General features: G+C 38.5%; 1 non-coding gene across 1 annotated transcript; it reads right to left on the bottom strand.

Annotated features, from left to right (window-relative positions):
- Positions 1-5380: 5380 nt before the first annotated feature.
- LOC130956018 (small nucleolar RNA R71) lies at positions 5381-5488 on the bottom strand. Its single transcript, XR_009076965.1, has one exon. It is a non-coding gene; the product is annotated as a small nucleolar RNA R71 (small nucleolar RNA).
- Positions 5489-6216: the final 728 nt, after the last annotated feature.

Below are 6216 nucleotides of genomic sequence, written 5' to 3'. Positions count from 1 at the left end.
CTCCACCCCTATATAAAGCCATCTCCATCTCCTCTATTTCTTCTTCTTCTACTCTCTTCTTTCTTCTTTTGCTCGAGGACGAGCAAACCTTTTAAGTTTGGTGTGGTAAAAGCATTGCTTTTTGTTTTTCCATAACCATTTATGGCATCCAAGGCCGGAGAAACCTCTAGAAAGAGGAAAGGGAAGGCAAAAGCTTCCAAATCCGAGTCATGGGAGATGGAGAGATTCATCTCAAGGGTGCATCAAGACCACTTCTATGAAGTTGTGGCCTTGAAGAAGGTGATCCCCGAGATCCCTTTTAAACTCAAAAAGGGTCAACTTTGATCAAAGGTTAGACCAAGTCCTCACAGTCATTTGTGAAAAGGGCACCAAATGGAAGAGAGATTCAAGAGGGAAGCCGGTTCAATAGAGGGAGACATCCCCATTGATGAGGACAAGCCCATCACTAAGAAAAGGATGGAGCAAATAAGAGATCCCACTCATCATGAAATCCCTGAGATACCTCAAGGGATGCACTTTCCTCCACAAAACTATTGGGAGCAGATCAACACCTCCTTAGGAGAATTGAGTTCCAACATGGGACAACTAAGGGTGGAGCACCAAGAACACTCCATTCTTATCCATGAACTTAGAGAAGATCAAAGAATCATGAGAGAGGAGCAACAAAGACAAGGAAGAGACATTGAGGAGCTCAAGCACTCCATAAGACCTTCAAGAGGAAGAACAAGCCGCCATCACTGAGGTGGACCCGTTCTTTAATCTCCTTGTTCTTTATTTTCTTGTTTTTCGAATTTTCATGCTTATGTTTATCCATGTTTGTGTCTTATGATCATTAGTGTCTTAGTGTCTATGCCTTAAAGTTATGAATGTCCTATGGTCTCTCTTAAATAAACAATGTTCTTAATTGAAAAAGAGAAGGATTGCATGAATTTTGAATTTTATAACAGATTAATTATTTTGATGTGGTGGCAACACTTTTGTTTTCTGAATGTATGCTTGAACAGTGCATATGTCTTTTGAATTTGTGGTTCATGAATGTTAAAATTGTTGGCTCTTGAAAGAATGATGAAAAATGAGACATGTTACTGAGGATTTAAAAAATCATAAAAATGATTCTTGAAGCAAGAAAAAGCAGTGAATACAAAAAGAAAGGGAGGAACGAAAAAAAAAGAAGAGAAAAAAAAAAGAAGGCGAAATTGAAAAAGAAAAAAAGAAAGAAATTAAGTTGTGATCCAAGGCAAAAAGAGTGTGCTTAAGAACCCTAGACACCTCTAATTGGGGACTCTAGCAAAGCTGAGTCACAATCTGAAAAGGTTCACCCAATTATGTGTCTGTGGCATGTATGTATCCGGTGGTAATACTGGAAGACAGAGTGCTTTGGGCCACGGCCAAGACTCAATAAGTAGCTGTGTTCAGGAATCATCATACTTAACTAGGAGAATCAATAACACTATTTGGATTCTGAGTTCCTAAAGAAGCCAATCATTCTGAATTTCAAAGGATAGAGTGAGATGCCAAAACTGTTCAGAGGCAAAAAGCTAAAAGCCCCGCTCATCTAATTAATACTGATCTTCATAGATGTTTTTGGAATTCATTGCATATTCTCTTCTTTTTATCTTATTTGATTTTCAGTTGCTTGGGGACAAGCAACAATTTAAGTTTGGTGTTGTGATGAGCGGATAATTTATACGCTTTTTGGCATTATTTTTAGTATGTTTCTAGTAGGATTTAGTTAGTTTTTAGTATATTTTTATTAGTTTTTAGTTAAAATTTACCTTTCTGGACTTTACTATGAGTTTGTGTGTTTTTCTGTGATTTCAGGTATTTTCTGGCTGAAATTGAGGGACCTAAGCAAAAATCTGATTCAGAGACTGAAAAGGACTGCAGATGCTGTTGGATTCTGACCTCCCTGCACTCGAAGTGGATTTTCTGGAGCTACAGAAGCCCAATTGGCGTGCTCTCAACGGCGTTGGAAAGTAAACATCCTGGGCTTTTGATGAGCGGATAATTTGTACCCTTTTTGGCATTGTTTTTAGTATGTTTCTGGTAGGATTTAGTTAGTTTTTAATATATTTTTATTAGTTTTTAGCTAAAATTCACTTTTCTGGACTTTATTATGAGTTTGTGTGTTTTTCTATGATTTCAGGTATTTTCTGGCTGAAATTGAGGGACCTGAGCAAAAATCTGATTCAGAGACTGAAAAGGACTGCAGATGCTGTTAGATTCTGACCTCCCTGCACTCGAAGTGGATTTTCTGGAGCTACAGAAGCCCAATTGGCGCGCTTTCAACGGCGTTGGAAAGTAGACATCCTGGCATAAAAGCTGGCGTTAAACGCCCAGAGAAGTCTCTACACAAAAATGCTTCAATGCTCAGCCCAAGCACACACCAAGTGGGCCCGGAAGTGGATTTTTATGTCTTTTACTCATCTTTGTAATTCTTAAGCTACTAGTTCCCTATAAATAGGACCTTTTACTATTGTATTTTTCATCTTTTGATCACTTTAGATCTTAGATCAGATCTTGGTTCTTCTGGTTCCCTCTCTAGGGCCGAAACCAATGATCACACTATCACTTATGTATTTTCAACGGTGGAGTTTCTACACACCATAGATTAAGGTGTGGAGCTCTGCTGTACCTCGAGTATTAATGCAATTACTATTGTTCTTCTATTCAATTCAGCTTGTTCTTGTTCCAAGATATCACTTGTTCCTCAACTTGATGAATGTGATGATCCGTGACACTCATCATCATTCTCACCTATGAACGTGTGACTGACAACCACCTCCGTTCTACCTTAGATTGAGTGAATATCTCTTGGATTCCTGATACACGATGCATGGTTGATCGCCTGACAACCGAGCGCTCGCCTGACAAACGAGCCAGCCATTCCGTGAGATCAGAGTCTTCGTGGTATAGGCAAGAACTGATGGCGGCATTCAAGAGAATCCGGAAGGTCTAACCTTGTCTGTGGTATTCTGAGTAGGATTCAATGATTGGATGACTGTGACGTGCTTCAAACTCCTGAGGGCAGGGCGTTAGTGACAGACGCAAAAGAATCAATGGATTCTATTCCGGCCTGATCGAGAACCGACAGATGATTAGCCATGCTGTGACAGAGCATAGGAACGTTTTCACTGAGAGGATGGGAGGTAGCCACTGACAACGGTGAAACCCTTGCATAAGCTTGCCATGGAAAGGAGTAAGAAGGATTGGATGAAGACAGTAGGAAAGCAGAGAGACGGAAGGGACAATGCATCTCCATTCGCTTATCTGAAGTTCTTACCAATGAATTGCATAAGTATCTCTATCTTTATCTTTATGTTTTATTCATCATCTATACCCATTTGAGTCTGCCTGACTAAGATTTACAAGGTGACCATAGCTTGCTTCATACCAACAATCTCTGTGGGATCGACCCTTACTCGCGTAAGGTTTATTACTTGGACGACCCAGTACACTTGCTGGTTAGTTGTGCGAAGTTGTAGTGATCACAATTTCGTCCACCAAGTTTTTGGCGCCGTTGCCGGGGATTGTTTCGAGTATGGACAACTGACGGTTCATCTTGTTGCTTAGATTAGGTATTTTTCAGAGTTCTTAAGAATGAATTCTAGTATTTCAAGGTGATGTTCTTATCATCACCAAAGTTGATTGATTCTCATCAATTTAGCTCTTGAATGCAGTGTCCTACTGAAGCTTGGCTATTCATGTCTAATTCCTTTAGACTGAAGCTTTAGACTAACATTGCATGATTCCTGGAATTCTCATTAAGAATTTTGATACCTTTATTTTCTTCTTACACTTAATTTTCCAAAAAAGCACAAAAAAATTATAAAAATCATAAAAACCAAAAAAATATTTTATGTTTCTTGTTTGAGTCTAGTGTCTTATTTTAAGTTTGGTGTCTTGCATGCATTGTTTATTTGATCTTGGGTCTATTTTCAAGTCAATAATACAGAGAACTAAAGATTCAGTACATGCAGTAGAGGAATTATATAGAAAAAGCTGGGCGTTCAAAACGCCCAGTGAAGAAGGACAGACTGGCGTTTAAACGCTAGCCAGGGTGCCTGGCTGGGCGTTTAACGCCCAAAAAGGTAGCATTTTGGGCGTTAAACGCCAAAATGGATACCATTCTGGGGGTTTAACACCAGGATGGCACAAGAGGGAAGATTTTGTTTTTAATGCGATTTTTTTCAAGTTTTCAAAGTTTTTCAAAATCAAATCTTTTTCAAATCATATCTTTTCAATCAAACCTTTTTCAAAATCAATTTCCTTCCTTTTTCAAAGATACTTGCTATCAATTAATGATTTGATTCAACATTTCAAGTATGTTGCCTTTTCTGTTGAGAAAGGTTCAATGTTTGAATCATATCTTTTCTTGTTAGCCAAGTCATTATTTTAAAAAAATCAAATCTTTTTAAAATTGTTTTCAAATCATATCTTTTCAATCATATCTTTTTAAAAGCATAACTTTTCAATCAAATCTTTTTAATCACATTTTTTTAAAATAGTTTTCAATCACATCTTTTTAAATTCTAATTTCAAAATCTTTTTCAAAAATTACTTGATTTCTTTCCCACTCTTAGTTTTCGAAAATCAATTAAAGTTTTTCAAAATGTTTTCAAAATTTTTCACTTAATTTTCGAAAATTTCTTCCCCTCTTCTCACATCCTTCTATTTATGGAGTACCACTCCTCCTCAATGCACAATTCGAACTCTATCTCACTAAGTTCGAATTCTTCTACCTCTTCCTTCTATTTTTCTTTTTCTCTGACACCTCAAGGAATCTCTATACTGTGACATAGAGGATTCCATATTTTTTTGTTCTCTTCTCTTTCATATGAGCAGGAACAAAGACAAAGGCATTCTTGTTGAAGCTGACCCTGAACCTGAAAGGACCTTGAAGCGAAAGCAAAGAGAAGCTAAGGCACAACTCTCTGTAGAGGACTTAACAGAAATCTTCAAAGAAGAAAAAACCATGGCAGCCGAAAATAACAACAATGCCAACAATGCAAGAAAGGTGCTGGGTGACTTTACTGCACCTACTCCCGACTTCTATGGGAGAAGCATCTCTATCCCTGCCATTGGAGCAAACAATTTTGAGCTTAAGCCTCAATTAGTTTCTCTAATGCAACAGAATTGCAAGTTCCATGGACTTCCATTGGAAGATCCTCATCAGTTCTTAGCTGAATTCTTGCAAATCTGTGACACTGTCAAGACTAATGGGGTTAACCCTGAGGTCTACAGACTTATGCTATTCCCTTTTGCTGTAAGAGACAGAGCTAGGATATGGTTGGACTCACAACCTAAAGAAAGCCTGAACTCTTGGGAAAAGCTAGTCAATGCCTTCTTGGCAAAGTTCTTTCCACCTCAAAAATTGAGTAAGCTTAGAGTGGAAGTCCAAACCTTCAGACAGAAGGATGGAGAATCCCTCTATGAAGCTTGGGAAAGATACAAACAATTGATCAGAAAATGTCCTTCTGACATGCTTTCTGAATGGAGCATCATAGGTATTTTCTATGATGGTCTCTCTGAACTATCCAAGATGTCTTTGGATAGCTCTGCTGGAGGATCTCTTCATCTGAAGAAGACGCCTACAGAAGCTCAAGAACTAATTGAAATGGTTGCAAATAACCAATTCATGTACACTTCTGAAAGGAATCCTGTGAACAATGGGACAAATCAGAAGAAAGGAGTTCTTGAGATTGATACTTCGAATGCCATTCTGGCTCAGAACAAGATATTGACTCAGCAAGTCAATTTGATTTCTCAAAGTCTGTCTGGAATGCAAAATGCACCAAACAGTACTAAGGACGCTTCATCTGAAGAAGAAGCTTATGATCCTGAGAACCCTTCAATGGAAGAGGTGAATTACCTAGGAGAACCCTATGGAAACACCTATAATTCTTCATGGAGAAATCATCCAAATTTCTCATGGAAGGATCAACAGAGACCTCAACAAGGTTTCAACAACAATAATGGTGGAAGAAAAAGGTTTGGCAATGGCAAGCCTTTTCCATCATCTTCTCAGCAACAGACAGAGAATTCTAAGCAGAACCCCTCTGACTTAGCAACCATGGTCTCTGATCTAATCAAAACCACTCGAAGTTTCATGACTGAAACAAGGTCCTCCATTAGGAATTTGGAGGCACAAGTGGGACAGCTGAGCAAGAAAGACACTGAACTCCCTCCTAGTACTCTCCCAAGCAATACAAAAGG

The sequence above is a fragment of the Arachis stenosperma genome, chromosome 1 (assembly GCF_014773155.1).
Source record: "Arachis stenosperma cultivar V10309 chromosome 1, arast.V10309.gnm1.PFL2, whole genome shotgun sequence".
In the NCBI taxonomy this organism is placed as follows: domain Eukaryota; kingdom Viridiplantae; phylum Streptophyta; class Magnoliopsida; order Fabales; family Fabaceae; genus Arachis; species Arachis stenosperma.
The sequence above is the reverse complement of the archived record's forward strand: the minus strand, read 5'-3'. Positions and strand labels throughout refer to the sequence as shown.